Here is a 17,425-nt window from a genome sequence, read left to right as displayed (position 1 = left end):
CAATGGGAAAAAGCTCTTCATCGAGATAACCCAATAAGCATGTCTTAGGTTCCATATCAATATGAGTATAAAAACCATCATTACTTGTAGTCACCACCTCTCGCCAGTATCTAACAAATTTAAGACATTTCCACAACATATGTATTAGATCAGTTGGAGATTTTTGGCACCGTGAACAATCTGCGGAATCACGCCTGCCCTACTTAAATAACTTTACCGTGTTCTATATACCCTCTATATTATGAATAATTGAGACAAGCATTGTGCAGGTGATAATGAAACTAAAGCCCTGTACACACGATCGGATTTCTGATGGAATCTAATCCGATGGATTTTTTCGTAGGATATCCGATGAAGCTGACTTTCATCAGTCTTGCATACACACTATCAGACTAAATTCGAACCGTGCCAAAAAGCGGTGGACGTAAAACACTACTACGAGCAGAGAAAAATGAAGTTCAATGCTTCCGAAGATGCGTCGACTTGATTCTGAGCATGCGTGGATTTTTCTCCGATGAAGTGCCACACAGACGATCGGATTTTTCTATCGTTTTTTTATCCATAGGAAAAATTTAAAACCTGTTCTATTTTTTAACACCGATGGAAAAAAGACCGATGGGGCCCACACACGATCGGTTTGTCAGAGGAAAACAGTTCATCGGTCTGTTTTCATTGGACAAACCGATCGTGTGTACACGGCTTAAGGGCACCCTTTCCAAAATTGTTTGCCAGACATCATCTGAAATATCCCCTAGGTCTATCTCCCACCCTCTTCTACCCGGGCTGACACCATTATCTTTATATGGCCTCATAAGTTGGCCATATAAAGATGAAAGAATGCCTTTTTTCTCAGTCTCCACTGTTAGTGAAGTTAAGAGTGGCATCGATCTTATCACTATCTTTTCCCCTTTAAACTGAGACTGTACCACGTGCCGTAATTGTAGATATTTAAAAAAGTTATAATAAGGCAATTGAAAAGATTCTTGCAAATCCTGAAAGAATGCATAGAACATTATGTGAATAAAGCTGGGCTATATATTGAAGCCCCTGGGAACCCATCCAATATCTAATCATATGGAGTCAATTTTCCTAAACTTTTAGATCAAATTAGTGTAGCGGGCAGCTGTTTTCTCTGCTGGCCCTGCTTTAAATTTAGAGGGTGGTCAGAGGAATAGTTATCTCTGACTAATTTGTTTTTCAAATTTGGACCTCTGTTCCAGCCAAAGGAATGAACTTTGATTTGTAGATGAGGTCAGTTTAAAGCAACCTGTCAAGTAAAAAAAAAAAATCATTTTGTTTTGTTTTTATTAAATGTTCCTCTGTTTAACCCGTATTAACCCCTAATTTACTCTAATCAGCCTTAATTAACTCCTTATTCTCCTTCTTCATTGAATTATTATTTTCCTGACATTTTTTTTTTTGTTCATTTGTATTCTATAAACTATTAATAATTAAAACGTTATTTTTTTTGCTTTGTTCATTGATATGTTTGCACCTTTAACCACTTAAGGACCGGAAGGATTTACCCACTTCCTGACCAGGCCCTTTTTGCGATATGGCACTACGTCACTTTAACTGACAATTGCGCGGTCGTAAAAAAAAAAAAAAAAAAATTCTTCATTAGTTTAGACCAATATGTATTCTTCTACATATTTTTGGTAATAAGTGTATATTGATTGGTTTGCGCAAAAGTTATAGCGTCTACAAAATATGGAATAGATTTATGGCATTTTTATTAGTATTATTTTTTTTTACTAGTAATGGCGCCGATCAGTGATTTTTAACGGGACTACGACATTGTGGCGGACAGATCGAACACCTACTGTAAATGGCATTTGTGACACTTTTTTGGGGGGAACCAGTGACATTATTACAGTAATCAGTGCTAAAAATATGCCCTGTTATTGTACTAATGACACTGGGAGAGAAGGGGTTAACATCAGGGGCGATCAAGGGGTTAAATGTGTTCCCTCACTGTGTGTTCTAACTCTAGGGGGACTGTGTGACTGTGCAAACACACAGATCCATCTTCCTGCTTAGCAGAAAGACAGGATCTGTGTGATTTCCCCTGTCAGAATGGAGATTTGTTTACACAGGCAGATCCCTGTACTGTCACTGCGGGGAACAATCGCGGGGTTGCCGGCAGACATTGAATCCGCCTGACCCGCTGACTGCCTCCCCGCTGGCCAATGGGGGCATGCACGCACATGCCCACAAAAGCAAGATTCTACGTCTACGTACACCTACTACGGCGATTTCATGACAGCGGCCGGTCGGCAAGCGGTTAACATATATGTTCACATTGAAAAAAGCACAAAAAAATATATGTAGTTCATTTGTAAATAACTTTTCAATGCTTTGTACCTTCGCTGTCAGCTGAAGTGTAAACAAAACAAGTGTGGTGGGTATCGGTTCTTGGTATCAGCGAGTACAAAAAAAAAGCATCAGTGCTCATATTTGTTGTAAAAAAATAATCAGTGCATCGCTAGTCTAAAGTGTTCCCCTAATGGGACATCCTTACAACCCCATAGCAGCTTGTAGAATGATGTGGTTATTGTTACTCCACTGAGTTAGTACAAACACGGGCACTTATTACCTAACTAACATACCGGAGAGTAGTACAGATGGTAGGTCCACAGCATTAAAGGAATACAGACATAACTCCCTAATACAATAGCCAGGAAAAATAGGCAAAATACACAACACACTAACAAATGGAGCATTTCATTGTATATTTGCTCTATGCAAGCACCCTCCCTCAGTATAAGTGCCCCCAAACAAGACCCAATTGCCCTGACAAGCCCCATCTCCTCCATTGTTATCCCTTTATAGTTTACATTGGTTGTGTGCATTGCAATCAGTCCACTAGGTGGCAGTGCAGGACCACACAACCTTTTAAAATCTCCTATTGCAGTTGTCCTCAGCAATGGACTTTACCTGGGTGTATACATTGATAAGTCTTTGCAGTAATTTACAGAAATTCCTTCCTATAAGAAGCAAACATTTAGAACCAGGTGGGAATAAAATAATGAGAAAAGAAAATTGCTTTCATGTGAAAAAAAAAAAAAAAAAAGACAACAGCACACCTGTGTTTAGTAAATAGAGGGGGGCAGTAAAACTGTGGCTCAGCTGTCTGCTTTAACAAGCCCTGCCCACCTATATGATTGAGCCCTGGCAGTGGTGCCACAGGCCACTGGTTTGCTTCTGTAGTGTCTATACACCCAGAGAATCAGGGGAATATGTGACACCAGGGCTGGATCTGGCCTGTCTGATCTGGGGGTGCAGTAAAAAAAAAAAAAACAGGAGGGTTATATCGCCAACACACAATTAAGGGTTGCCACCTTTGCTAGAAAAAAGTAATACCAGCCATGAATTTAGCTTGTTGTGGGTGTGGATTGTGGGCATGGCCTGGAAGCTACACTGAAAATTTTAAGCAAAATATTGCAGGTTTGTTATAACTAACACACTCTTGTGCCTTTTTATGGGCTCATTCACACATGCGACTATTACTGCCACCCCTCTGAAAAGTGATCCACAGTGGAACGCATTTTCTAGAGCATTTGATCGGTGGCAAGGAAGCAATATGTCACCTTTTCACTGCCCGCTTTAAAGAAGAATTCTTACATTGGTCCAGCTTGTATACACCATACCTAGCTGATGCCCCTGGAAGCTGGAAATCACTGAAACAGACATCACTACTCCAGTGATCTCCAATTGCTTCTTAGTACGACACCAGGTGGCTGAATACTGAACACAGGTGGTTGGCTGCTTAGTACGGGCATCATTTAGAGAATGCTTTGAATTTTCTGAATGAATAAAGAGTGTCCTCTTGTTGGATGAGGTGGAGAGCACATTATTATTGTCCCACCTCATCCAATCAGAGAATGCTTTCTATTCATTCAGGAAATACAAGGCATTCTCTAAATCAGGGTTCATCAACCCCCGCGCCACGGCCCACTACCGGGCCTTGGCCTTACTACAGACGGGCCGCGGCTGCTGGTGGGTGGCATGAGAGAGACGGACGGCTGAGATATAAGCGCTGAGTGGAAGTGGAAGAGATAAGCGAGCGAACGGGCGGGCAAGCAGAGATGACATCATCTCTCTCCGCCCCACGCATCGCTGCTCTTCCGCCCTTTCAGCGTCAATGTCGGAAGTGCACAGGAATCAGAGAGATGACATCATCTCTCCCCCCCCCCCCCCCCCCCCTGCATCACCGCTCTTCTGCCTTCACTGGGCACCCACCACATGGACTAGTGCTGTCACCAATGCAAAAATAGAAAAAATAGAACTTTTTGGCCGGAATGAGCAAAGGTACGTTTGGCACAGAATTTAATGAAAAGAACCTCTGTCCAACTGTTAAGCATGGGGGTGGATCAATCATGCTTTGGGGTTGTATTGCAGCCAGTGGCACAGGGAACATTTCACGAGTAGAAGGAAAAATGGATTCAATACAATTTCAGCAGTTTTGGATGGTAACTTGATGCCATCTGTGAAAAAGCTGAAGTTAAAGAGAGGATGGCTTCTACAAATGGATAATAATCCTAAACACACCTCAAAATCCACGAGGGATTTCACCAAGAGGCGTAAACTGAAGGTTTTGCCATGGCCTTCACAATCTCCTGACCTCAACATAATTGAAAATCTATGGATAGACCTTAAAAGAGCAGTGCGTGACAGACAGCCCAGAAATCTCAAAGAACTGGAAGACTTTTGTAAGGAAGAATGGGCAAAGATACCTCAAACATGAATTGAAAGACTCTTGGCTGGCTACAAAAAGCGTTTACAAGCTGTGATACTTGCCAAAGGGGGCAGTACAAGATATTAACTCTGCAGGGTGCCCAAACTTTTGCAGACGCCATTTTTTTGTTTTCTGTAATTTTGAAAGTGTAAATGATGGAAATGAAATCTAACTTTTTTTGACATATTATAAGAATGTCTAATCTGTAATTTGATGCCTTTTGGAGATTTTTCCATCTTTCCTTGGCTTCGTTATGCACATTAATACAAATTTTTACCTGGGGTGCCCAAACTTTCGATCCCCAATGTGTGTATATATATATATATATATATAAAATAAAAAAAAATTATAAAAAGAAATTACAAAAAAAGGGGGGATGCCATCCAGGACCCTGGGGACCTCCGTGCCCCTGGGGACCTCTGGGCCCTTTAATAAAAAGAAAAAAGAAAAAAAAGAAACCTCTGTGCCCTTTAATAAAAAATAAATAAATATATATATATATAAAAAAATAAAAATGTATAAAAAATAAATAAAAAAGGGGGGTTGCCATCCGGGGCCCTGAGGGACCTCCGGGCCTCTGGGGACCTCTGCGCCCTTTAAAAAAAATACATATATAAAAAAAGAAAAAAAAAGAAATAAACAGAAAAAAGAAATAAAAAAATATATATATAAAAAAATGTAATTTTTATAAAAAAGGGGGGTTGTCATCAGGGGCCCTGGGGACCTCTGGGCCCCTGGGGACCTCTGTGCCCTTTAATAAAAAAATATACTTATATTAATTTATTTTTTATTTTTATAAAAAAAAAAAAAAGGGGGGGGGTTGCCATCCGGGGCCCTGGGGACCTCCGGGCCCCTTACAGGTGTACTGCCTGTACCCCCCTGATGGCGGCCCTGCTTAGACGCTGCACCTCACGTAAGCTGGTGTCATCCGCCAGGTGACCTGCTTCTGTACTTACTCATCACGTGCCTGATGAAGCGGTCCTGCCCAACTCCAAAATGTTGCATTTGTCTTTATGATATGATCTCTGCTGGTGTGTGAGTGCCTCACTACTGCTATAGCTACTGTTCTCCAAGCCTTTACTCCAGACTGTGATAAATGTACAAAAATCATCTTTTGGTTAACAGAGATAATACCTGAGCAACAAAAAAGGAAGTGGTAGCAAAATTCAGAAACAGCAGCCTTATCTTCTTCCTTACTTTTTGACCCAGAACTGAGTTTAGTAGCCAGTCACCATCTGCTTCTAGCTGCCCAAATCCTCAGTTGCCGCTCCATCTACTGTGTGATAGACATGTGCATTCGTTTTTGTCCGAATGCATTTTAGGTCCAAATTTCAGGTATTTTCGTTATATCGTTTTAACAAACGAAAACTAATGCGCAGAATACGAAAACCGATAAATCAGACATAAACAAATGCTTGATTTTCATTTTCATTGCAACAACAGTTCAATATAGATAGGAAAATCTAAAAAAAAAGATCACCCAATTTTTTTAAATTATTAAATAAACATGGGATGGGTTACAAATTTCACCACTAAGGCTTTGGTATTTTACTTCATCATGTTTACGACTAGAGATGGGCCAAACTCCCCCCCCCCCCCCCACCCCGGTTCGCAATTAGGGTAGCATCAATATCACTTTTTTTAGGACTGAGTTCAAGTACTCGCCGATATCGATTAACGATACTTTTTTTAATGTCATGTGGCAGTGGCACTAATATGCAGCACTGATGGGCAGTGATGATGCATCATTTTTTTTTCACAATTGTATTTTTTACAATCTTTTTTTTTACAATTGTTATATATATATATATTTTGCCATTTTTTTTTACGATGACAGTGGTGTCAGTGTTTTTTTTTTTTTTTTTTAATTTTTTACAATTTTAACTTTTACATTTTTTTTTTATTATTATTATTATTATTAATTTTTATCAGGCCTGTTGGCGGGGGTCTTTGGTGAGATATCAGTCTAAGACCCCTGATATCTCCCCTTTGAGACAGGGAAAGGGACTGAGAACACCCCAGTCTCTTTCTCTGCAGCCTTAGCTGCACTGAAAATGAATGGACAGGAGACAGTGGCTCCTCTCCATTAATAAACTGTTTACAATGCTCAGTTATGAATGGACAGAGTCAGTGATCACTGATAGATTTAACGGCTCCTTCCTCTGCTCTCCATCCTGACAGATTCAGCACAGGGCGGACCAGAGGAGCACAGAGGGGGACCGGAAGAGTATGGAGAGGGGTAGGAAGAGCACGGAGGGCACGGAGGGGGACTGGAGGAGCACAGAGGACATGGAGCGGGACTAGAGGAGCACAGAGGACATGGAGGGGGACTGGTGGAGCACAGAGGACATTAAGGGGGACTGGAGGAGGACCTGAGGAGCACAGAGAGGGGGACTGGAGGAGCACGGAGAAGGACACAGAGAAGGACATAGGGGACAGTCAGGGATGATTGGTGTGGCCAGTTACAAGCACCGATCTCCCTGTATAGATTTCAATAAAGAAGCTGAAAGCTACTGAAATCTATACAGGGAGATTGGTACTTGTAACTCCCACCGCCGCACCTATCATCCCTGACTGCCTGACTGCCCAGGTATCGGGTCAACTTAGCATCGGAGCATTTGCACGAGTTCAAGTACTCGTGCAAATGCACAGTATCGGCACTGATACCGATACTAGTATCGGTATCAGTGCAACCCTAATCACAATAGTTGGGACCCGAATCACAAACCTCATTGAAGTCTATGGGACCCAAATTAAAAAAATAAAAAGTCCCCTATTTGAAGGCTTATATGCAAGTTATTGGCCATAAAAGGGGTATGAGGGCACGGGTACTGCCCTGGGTACTAATGCAAACAAAACGTTTAATAAAGATAATTTTTAAAGGAGCAGTTATTTTAATGATGCATAAAGTGAAACAATAAAAAATAAAATTCCTTTAAATATAGTGCCAGGGGGCCCCCTTAATCTGCCTGTAAAGTGAGGCATTTCTACCATGTATAGAACCTGCTGAAGTAAAACTGACATTTATAAATAAAAAAAAGAGACATTTAAATAGATTTTCCCTGCAAGCCTTGTTTATTTTGTAAACAACGGCTTGGGGAGCCAGTCTATATGACGGGGCCACAATTTATTGCACTCAGAACAAGATTAGAGATTTTTGGTTAGATTCTGGTGTCTCTTTGGCAGACTTTGGATGGAAATAACAAAGTTTTGCACCACATTGAGCAAGTCTTATGTGAAGAAACCAAATTATAGTACACTCAGGCCAAGATTAAATATTTTTTTAGATAAAGTCTGGTGTCTTTTTCACAGACTTTGGATAGAAGTAACAGGAGTGTAAAAAATGGGCTTTGGGGTTTGGTGGTTCCTTCACACCATAACCCTATAGAAGTACTCTTGATGAAAGTAAGAATTGGCTTCGCTGTAAAAAATGTAAATGTAATGCCCCCTGTAGCACAGTTCGGGAAGAATTGGTCTTTTGGTGTTGTTGGTGTCTACACCCGTAACCATATGGAGGTACTCTTGATGAAAGCAAGAATTGGCCTTGCTGTAAAAAAAAATATTTGATGCCCCTTTTACACAGTTGCGGAAAAATTGGTCTTTGGATGTTGGTGGTGCCTTCATCCCAGTAACCTTCGAGAAGTACTCTTGAAGAATTGGCCTTGCTGTAAAAAAAAATTATTTGATGCACTGTCAAACAGGTGTGGAAAAATTGGTCCTTGGGTGTTAATTGTGCCCATGAAACCTATACCAAAAAAATTACTTCAAGATAAAATCAATATCCACAAAGCTAGGCAGCCTGGACAGTCTTGCAGAGATTCAAGATCCCAATACACTTAATCAGCAACATCGGCATCAGGAGCTTGACAAGGAGGTTTGTCAACAAATAATGATCCTTCTGCTTGATGTCATGAACTCTCAGGTCCTTTCGCAGACTTTGAAGAAAAAGGGAGCCCATGCACCGCAGGTTTGCACAGGCATGAGAAGCAGATTCCTCAGGGTAACTGAGGATTACAGTATCTAAAACTGCCTCCCCTAAACCACATACTACCCCCATGGTTTTTGGGGACTGAAAACCACCTCTTAAGGTTTATTGTATGTCTTCCTATGCTTTAATGCCTCCAAAACTGCTAGGAACCTTCTCCTCCCTCTCTTCTTGTGTGTTCTGTGGTGTTTCAAGAATGGTGTCTGCATAAAGCTGACCTTGAGAGGAAAGGAAGTCCTCCTCTTCCTCCTGCTGCTATTCTTCGAGTGCCCTGTCCATAATGCCACGCAGAGTATGCTCCAGCAGGAACACAAGAGGGATTGTGTCACTGTTGCTTGCATTGTGACAGCTCACTATCCTTGTGGCCTCCTCAAATGGTGACAGTACAGTGCATGCATCCTTTATCAGCAGCCATTGGCATGGGGAAAAAAATCCAAGCTGTTCTTAGCCTGTCCTTGTGCCATACTCACACAGGTACTTGTTTATGGCCCTCTACTGCATGTGCAGCCACTGCAGCATTGGCAAAGTTGAGTTCTACCTGATGGGCATGTCACAAATCAGGTGGTTTACAGGCAGGTGGAATTCCCACTGAATTTCAGCCAACTGAACACTGGCTGTGTATGACCACCTGAAATAGCCAGACTCTTCTGGTCTTCCTTTAAAGATCTTGCAACCCTGGGTATCTGTTTAACAAACCCTGCACCACCAAGCTGAGGACATGTGCCAAGCATTGTACATGTGTCAACTTTCCCTGTTGAAGGACGAACAGAATGTTAGTTCCATTATCGCACACCACCATTCCTCGCTCATGCTGCTGTGGTGTGAACCACCTCTGAGCCTGCCCTGATGATGTCACATATGACGAAACGATCGTCGGGCGCTACGCACACACGTTCTGTGCATACGGATCTGTATTGATTTTTTACCTGTAAGGAACTATATTTTGCTCACCTGTTTTGGAGAACTTTTTTCAGTCTCTTTTATGCATGCAGCATTGCAGCATTTCTACTAATAAAATGCTTTAAGAGACATTCTACACTATTTGGAGTTTTTTTTCCATTTTGCATACTTTCACCTCCTGCTGCTGATGCTGTTCAGTTACCATCTGATGTGCACGAATCCTTCCGGTGGGAGACGCCTGAATATCTCGTCAGTGGATTCTTAATCCTATTAAGTGCTGTTTAACCCCCCCTGAATAAGGGAGGTCGCAGGTTATCTGGTAAGCCTTTTATCCTATTGATAGTCACAATGAATTGCACATTTGCACTTTATTGACACATGTCATTTATATATGGGGTAATTTTTGTATAATTTAGCGCTGCACTTTATCATTTGTATGGTGCCCAATATCTGGGTTATAGTGTCTAGGACATAGGTCTTCAAACTATGGCCCTCCAGGTGTTCAGGAACTACAATTCCCATCATGCCTAGTCATGTCTGTGAATGTCAGAGTTTTACATGGGATTTGTAGTTCCGCAAAACAGCTGGAGGGCTATAGTTTGAGGATCCCTGGTCTAGAAGCTTGTCACATATTATCATTTTTTATTCACTATGGGCGGATATCACTTTACATTAATGCCAAAACATTGCCTTCCACATGATGGTACAGAGCTGGAATGGCCTTACATGAAAAGAAATAGAAAATAAGAACCTGTCATGTGGTACAACATATTCTGCAAATTCACGGAAGGGGGCAGAATCCACCAGACAGAAAGGCATAAGTTGTAAAGGCAGCAATTTGGGCAGGCTAGAATTTAGACACTTGGCATGTGGGTGGCTGTGAGTGTATTTTCTTTGATGCAGCAGTTAAGACAGAGATGTTTGCCTGCTATACTCTACAGCTGGTGGTGTGCTGCTGGTAGATGTGTTGCAAGGACCTGTGACACAATTGGTTTTCCAATCATCCCTGTCAGTGGAGACTGCTGAGAGATCATGAGACACAGTGGGGGTAGACATGAAAGGTGTGGAGTGAGGAGGAGAATAATTGTGTCCCTTGTGTGTGGCTTTTAGGTGCTCTTGCCAACAGGCTGAGTGGTGGGAGATTAAATGCCTTGTCAAGCATGTGGTATACCAATGGCTGGTGTTTTTGCCATGCTTGATATGCTTACGGCAGAGAATACAAATTGCAACAGTGTGATCGGCTGCACTTATGCTAAAAAAGGCCTACACAGCTGAGCTGTGGGAAGTGTCCTGGGAGATAATAGCTCCACAATCTGATGGAATAGGGTGGCTGCTCTCTACTCTTCCATGATGGCTGCCTCTGGAGGACATCCTAACTTGTAGGGGTTGTTTCTCCCCCTCACTTTTCTCCTCTGGTCTATCTGCCACCCAAGTCGCATCAGTGACCTCATCATCATCAACCCCTCCATCTTCATCATCACTGAAGCCAATTTGGCAATAAGCTGTGGCTGGGGGAACATGACTGCCAATTTGTTGTTTATCAGTGTACATCCCTCTCTGTAGTCTCATGTTACTTCCTTCCTCTACCTCAGAACAAACATCAGAATCAAGTAATGTCTATGCATCCTTTAAGAAGCAAGTGGCTGAGGCTTCAAACAGCTCAGCTGGCTCCTCCATGGATGATCCTGGGCTATGACAGGAGTAGCTGTGGACATAGAGGCTTCCACATGATGGTACTGACACACTATACTCACACTATACTCACACACTACACTATACTCACAGTATACTCACACTCTATGCTCAGAGTCAAAATAAGTGAACACACTAACCCGCTAGCAGTAAACTGAGCCCTGCTCTATCTATCTCCACTCCAACAACACACTACAAAAGCTTCCTGTCTGTGGGAAGGAACCTTTTATAGTGTGGGATGGGACTATGAGTACTAAGCTATAACTGGACAAAGTCATCACTTTGTCCAATCAGGGCTCTGACAGTGCTCTGTGCCCTAATTGGCAAAGCCTTGCACCTGACCAGAGGTCAGGTGCATTGCTTTAACCAAATAGAGCCCTAGAATGCAATGTGAAGCGTGCAATGCATTGTGGGTCACTCTGTAGGCGCCCTGCAAATTCAGGTGTTTGCCGAACTGACAAATAGGCGATGTCCGAGCCAAACTTTTGCTCGGCCCGAACCATTTGCCCAACTATATTTACAACCATAAATCATACAGATACTGTTTTTTTTTATTTTTTATATTTAACCACTTAAGCCCCGGACCATATTGCTGGTCAAAGACCAGAGCACTTTTTGCGATTCGGCACTGCGTCGCTTTAACTGACAATTGCGCGGTCGTGCGACGTGGCTCCCAAACAAAATTGGCGTCCTTTTTTCCCACAAATAGAGCTTTCTTGGTAATATCCCACAGGAGAAAACTAAGATAAGGGTACCCCCGGGGATATAAGGGGCTACTATAGGCAGTAACGGACAATATTAAGGGTCAAAAAAGTTTATTACATAGTATAAAAGATAATACTGGGTTGAATAAATTACAACATATGCTATCAATAGCTAATATTAAAAACCAACTTGGAATTGCCGGCAATTGTTGCACCAATAAACCAAGTTTATTGTGTTGTGCAGACAAACAATACATAAAAAACATAGACTGACATAAACAACAAATAATCAAAAACGGTCCGGACGCCAAGTAGATCGCACTTGCTGAGGTTCCCACACGGTGTAAACCCGTGTATTGGAATTATATAATCGTAATGAAAAAATTGGGAACTGTCAGAATGTGCGTCCACGCGGGGAAAAAATGGGGGGAATTAAATGTTGTAAATAATATGTTAGAGGGCCTGATAGTGGTGCCTGTTAGCTAATAGAACTAAACCTGTGGCGGTTTTGGAAGTGCCAGAAATCTGCGGTTGTCTTGAGACTATGGGCCAGATTCACAGTGGAGATACGACGGCATATCTGCTGATACTCCGTCGTATCTCTGTTTCTATCTATGCGACTGATTCATAGAATCAGTTACGCATAGATATCCCTAAGATCCGACAGGTGTAATTGTTTTACACTGTCGGATATTAGGATGCAGTACCGCGGCCACCGCTGGGGGGAGTTTGCGTCGTAAACCAGCGTCGGGTATGCAAATTAGGAGTTACGGCGGATCCACGACGGTTTTTCGCGTTCGCTACGTCGCCGCTAGTATAGTTTCCCGTCGCAAAGTTAGTCGTCGTTTTTGGTGCCCTAACTTTAGTCAGCAAGCGTATTGCTGTCTAAAGTTTGGCCGTCGTTCCCGCGTCGAAATTCAAAATTTAACGTCGTTTGCGTAAGCCGTCCGGGAATACGGAATTACGCTACGCGCGTCGCCGTTCGAAAAAAATGACGTCATGGCGCGCAATGCACGACGGGAGTTTTGAAACGGAGCATGCGCGGTAGGTCCGGCGCGGGAGCGCGCCTAATTTAAATGGCACACGCCCATTTAAATTGGCCTGCCTTGCGCCGGAGGCCACCGGCATAGGTTTTCATCGCAAGTGCTTGGTGAATCAGGCACTTGCGATGAAAAATTGCAGCGGTGTAACGTATCTACGATACGTTACGCCGCCGCTCTTCTATGTGAATCTGGCCCAAAATTAGCCCAGAAGTTTGCAATAATCGGACAGTTCTATATATGGGCTATTCAAAGAGGAAGAATTGCTCTAAAGTCATTAATGGCTCCAACTGCTCCGATACAATCTTTTTGGTGAAAATAGATTGCAGAAAGATCAGCAAGGTGCCTGAGCTGAACTGAACATCTTGATTCAATCAGTGTAATAAGTGCTGAAAGACATTCTGTGACGCTACGTTCAATAACCTCGTAGCTATCAACTGTCCAGTTCATAGGCACACAATCTACAGCACACGGTCCACAGTCTACGGCTTAATCACAGAAAAGTGTTGATCACCTTACCGCCTCCGTAAGTAGGGAGATTGTGATGTGCGGACTTATCTTCTACCTTCAGCTAGAAATATACCCTGTATTATGGCGTGTGTGATGTCCAGATACACCTCTGCTGGGGGATTGATAGGTAGATTGCCAAACCGTGGGTAAAATGCTGTGGTTATATAATGTGCTTCTGGGGCAGGGAGTGAAGGGAGATCTCCATAATAGGACACAGATGGCAAAAAAAAAAAAAAAAACTAATAGGGGTTATAACCCTCCCTTGCTCTATCCAAAAATAAAATAAAAAATGCTTTGCCTATTGTTCTACTTTAGTAATGTTTGTGACTATACTGTAATGAAGAGAGTCACATATTATTATATCTTTCATCAGATATGTTGAAAGATCTAGTAAGTGTTCATTCTTGCTACAATCACTGAGACTGCAAGTTCAAACAAGATGTTTTGCTGAGCAGATCATAGACATAACAAACAGTTCATTTAGATATTTATTTCCAGCAAAGTTAGGATATGTTGCACGACTTGTATAAAATGTAATGTATGACCAAATCTTGTGTAAAATTTCAAGTCCTGGTCAAATTTGGAAAAATCTAAATCATGAAGCCTCATACACACTATCAGTTTTCCTGTCAGTTTTCTCTTCAGGTTTACCAAAACCATGTAGTACAAGGGCCTGCCTGATTGCATACAAATTGAAACTCTTGAGGTTTGACCTCATATTAGATGGTTTTGGTAAACCTGAAGAGAAAACCGTCAGGAAAACTGATAGTGTGTATGGGGCTTTACAGTATGGCATCAAATGACAGATACAGTGAATAATGAATAGGGGTAAATCCCTTTGAAAGCACAAAACCCCTCTTTATTTTTACTAAACCATAAAATGTTTAGTAGTGCACTGAAGAAATGTGACAAATACATTGTTGTAATCATTGCCTCCAAGGCTGACCTAAAAAAAGTGTATTTTTCAATATCAGTAATCAGTGCATTTTTATAGGGCTGATCGCTGTAAAAATGACAATGGTCCCTAAAATGTGTCAAAAGTGTCCGATGTGTCCGCCATAATGTCGCAGTCATGATAAAAATCGCTGATCGCCGACATTACTAGTAAAAAAAAATATTCATTAAAATGCCATAAAACTATCCCCTATTTTGTAGACGCTATAACTTTTGCGCAAACCGATCAATAAATGCTTATTGCGATTTTTTTTTATATATTTTTGAGGGGATATTTATTATAGCAAAAAGTAAAAAATATTGAATTTTTTTCAAAATTTTCGCTCTATTTTTGTTTATAGCACAAAAAATAAAAACCACAGAGATGATGAAATACCACCAAAAGAAAGCTCTATTTGTGGGAAAAAAGGACATAAATTTTGTTTGGCAGCCACGTTGCACGACCGGGCAATTGTCAGTTAAATCGACGCAGTGCCGAATCGCAAAAAGTGGCCTGGTCTTTGACCAGCAAAATGGGCCAGGGCTTAAGTGGTTAAGAACACACCTAAAGAACATATCTTGTCCTGTATATATATATATATAATAAGACAGATACAATGGAGCTGATGTAATAGCATTGAATGCCATGACTAGGGCACATCAGTAAATCATGTTGACGGTGTATAAGGTCTGATTCACACCTATGCATTTTTTTGTGCTTTTTTGCATTTTCTAGATTTGCACTACAGAACATGTTCCATAAGAAACCATGTTAGTGCAAATCTGCAAAATGCAAAAAGCACTACAAAATGCATAGGTGTAAACCATGCCTTTGGGGCACCTGCGACCAGCTGTCGTTGCTAAAGCAAGAACGTAGAAGAGCCTAAGCTGCTTGGAAAATAAGCTCTTCGGAGGTAAACCAAACCGCTTATAAGATAATTACCAAGAAATACCACAAAGAAATCTTTATGGCCAAAAAAAATCATATCTCCAACATCATCACAAATCCCCAAAAACCGCCCCCGCGAACTCTTCAAGCTGGTTACTCAGACCATGAACCCAGCTTGTTTAGAGGCCCCCAATTTCAACTCACAAGAATTTTGCAACTAATTATTGGATTATTTCATGAATAAAATTGAAAAAATCTGTGTAAGCATTCAGCAAAATAGACCCCTCATCAACCCCTCCCCAAAGCTCAAACCAAACACCCACATAAAACCACCACAATCAACTAATTTCTCTCTAAAACCCATTTCCATCAAGGCCACCAAAAATATCATCGGTACTCTGCGAAATAGCACAGCGCCCAATGATATCATCCCCACCAAACTGCTGAAAGAATGTGCCGATATATTGGCACCAGCTATCTCGCAGCTCCTAAACCAATCATTCAAGGAGGGCACGGTGCGCACCTTGCTGAAACAAGGTATAATAAAACCAATTTAAAAAAAAAACACCCTCGACCCCAAAGATCCAAACAACCGTCGACCCATAACTGGCCTAAATGTCTTCTCCAAAGTAATGGAGAAAGAAGTTGTACAACAGCTACAACATCATTTAGACACCCACAAATTACTCGATCCGTTTCAATCGGGTTTCCGTCCTGGTCACGGAACAGAAACAGCGTTGCTCAAAATATGGGATGACGCTCTAGAGGCAGTAGACGAAGGAAAATCTTGTCTCCTGGTACTGCTGGACCTAAGCGCTGCTTTCGACACTGTAGACCATGGATTACTACTGACTCGGCTAGCTAAAGTAGCCAGAGTCGCGGAATGTGATTTAGCTTGGTTCTCCTCTTTCTTGGAAAACCGATCATAAATAGTGAAACTGGGGCCTTTAACTTCTGAAAAACGGACGGTTTCATGTGGAGTCCCTCAGGGATCCCCTTTGTCGCCGGTTCTGTTCAAAATTTATCTTCGCAATCTTTTCGAAATCATCAGTAACCAGAAGTTACTTTACCACTCTTATGTTGATGATACACAATTGTATTTTCGCATATGCAACAAAAAGGATCATTCTCTTGGACTAGAGAAATGCCTTTCTTTAATAGAAAACTGGATGACAAAAAGTTATCTTAAACTCAATGGTTCGAAAACAGAACTTCTCCTGTTTCACGCCAACCGGAAAAATCATCAAACAACATGGACACCCCTGCCCATTCTGGGAAAAACTATCATCCCTAGCACCAAAGTCAAAAGTCTCAGACTAATTTTTGACACTCACAACACTCACGCCCTTTATTCCGAAAGAAGACGTTGCAGTCGTGGTAGGAACAATTATCAATTCCAGACTGGACTATGCAAATGCCCTCTTTCTCGGACTCCCCAAATACCAAATCGCTCGTCTGCAAGTCGTTCAAAATACGGCCGCTCGATTAGTGACTGGCAAAATCAAGGGAATCAATCTCACCTTCACTGATATCCCTTCATTGGCTGCCAGTAAAAGACAGAATCACTTTCAAGGCACTCTGTCTAATGCATAAGTGCATTCATGGAAACGCCCCCCAATATCAATGCGAAAAAATAAAAGCTCACAACCCCCATCGTATTCTGCGATCCACCAATCAAAACCTTGTCCAGATACCCAAAGCCAGATACAAGTCCAAAGGAGATCGAAGGTTTGCAGTCCAGGGACCTCGTCTGTGGAACGCTCTACCAATCACCACTCGATTGGAGCTGGACCACTTGGCCTTCAGGAGAAGGATTAAAACCCACCTCTTCTGAGGTCAAAGGGTTGCACTCGCAGAATGGATACAGCACCCAGAGGCGATTCAGTTTGCATGTGTTGCGCTATGTAAGTTTTTCACTCACTCACTCATCCTTCTTTTCATAATTGCTTCGTGTTTCTATCTTTGTAAAACTTACCTCATTATTAAGTCAAATTTCTTTCCCTCCCTAAAGAGTGGAGCATTGTTTCCCAATAC

The 17,425-nt window shown here is 41.8% G+C and overlaps 1 long non-coding RNA gene across 1 annotated transcript in view; it reads right to left on the bottom strand.

Annotated features, from left to right (window-relative positions):
- Positions 1-17,425, bottom strand: part of LOC120932333 — a 97,269-nt gene that overhangs the window by 63,240 nt on the left and 16,604 nt on the right. The window lies entirely within an intron of this gene.

The sequence above is a fragment of the Rana temporaria genome, chromosome 3 (assembly GCF_905171775.1).
Source record: "Rana temporaria chromosome 3, aRanTem1.1, whole genome shotgun sequence".
Taxonomy (NCBI): Eukaryota; Metazoa; Chordata; class Amphibia; order Anura; family Ranidae; genus Rana; species Rana temporaria.
Note: the sequence above shows the minus strand (reverse complement) of the source record. Positions and strands in the feature narration are given on the sequence as shown.